The following is a 1,198-nucleotide window of genomic DNA, read 5'->3' as shown; positions in this document are numbered from 1 at the left end:
GATAATAGGGGGAAAATGGGGAATAATAGGGGGGAAATGGGGGGAAATGGGACAGTGAGGGGGAAACAGAGGGATATGGGGGGAAATGGGAAAAATGGAAGGAAAATAAGGGGAAATGGGAAGAAACTGGGGGGAGAATGAAGGGAAATGGGAGGAATGGGGGAGAATGGGCAAAAATGAGAGATAATGGGGAGAATGGGGTAAATGAGGGAAAATGGGGAATGGAGGAGAGAGAGGGGGAAATGGGAGAGAATTGTGGGAAATAGGGGTTAGCGAAGGATAATGGGGGGAAAATGGGAAAAAATGGGGGATATTGGAGTAGAAATGGAGGATAATGGGGGATAAGGAGGGGAAATGGGGGATAATGGGGGGAAATGGGGTAAAATTAGGTGAAATAGGGGAGAAGGGGAGGGAAATGGGGGAGAGTGAGGGGGAAATTGGGAAAATGAGGGGAAATGGGGGACAAATGGGAAGGAAATGAGGGAAAATAGGGGATAATGGGGAGCAAATTCAGGAAAATGAGGGGAAATGGAAGGAAAATGGGGGAAATGAGGGGTAATGGGGGAAAATGGGAGATTATGGGGGATAGTAAGGGGAAAATGGGAGATAAGGAGGAAGAAATGTGGGATAATGGGGGATAATGGGGTAAAATGGTGGATAATAGGGAAAAAATGTCAGATAATGAGGGAAAATGGGGAATAATAGGGGAGAAATGTGGGATAATGGGGAAACGGGGAACAATGGGGGGAAATACGGGATAATGGAGGGAAAAGGAGGGATAATGGTTGAAAAGGGGGGGAAATGGAGGGGAAGGGGTGTTTGAGAGGAAAAGGGGGGATAATGGAGGGAAAGTGAGGGAAAATGGGAGAGTGAGGGGAAAATAGAGGATAATAGTGGGAAATGGGGGATAATGGGAAAAAATTGGGGAAATGAGGGAAAATAGGGGACAATGGAGAAAATGGGGGATAATGAGGGAAAATGGGGGATAATGAGGGAAAATGGGCGGAAATGGGAGAAATAGGGGATGAAGAAGGAAAATGGGGGATAATGAGGGAAAATGGGGGATAATGGGGAAAAACAGGGGTCACTCCAAGACCCCACTTCCCCGATCAGACCCTGAGGGGTCTCTCACCTGCCTCCCCCTGCTGATTAATTAACCACTCGTTAATTACTAATGAGTAATTAACCCCCCAAAACC

Source organism: Manacus vitellinus, unplaced genomic scaffold (genome assembly GCF_001715985.3).
Source record: "Manacus vitellinus isolate BGI_N305 unplaced genomic scaffold, ASM171598v3 scaffold_132_pilon, whole genome shotgun sequence".
In the NCBI taxonomy this organism is placed as follows: Eukaryota; Metazoa; Chordata; class Aves; order Passeriformes; family Pipridae; genus Manacus; species Manacus vitellinus.
Note: the sequence above shows the minus strand (reverse complement) of the source record.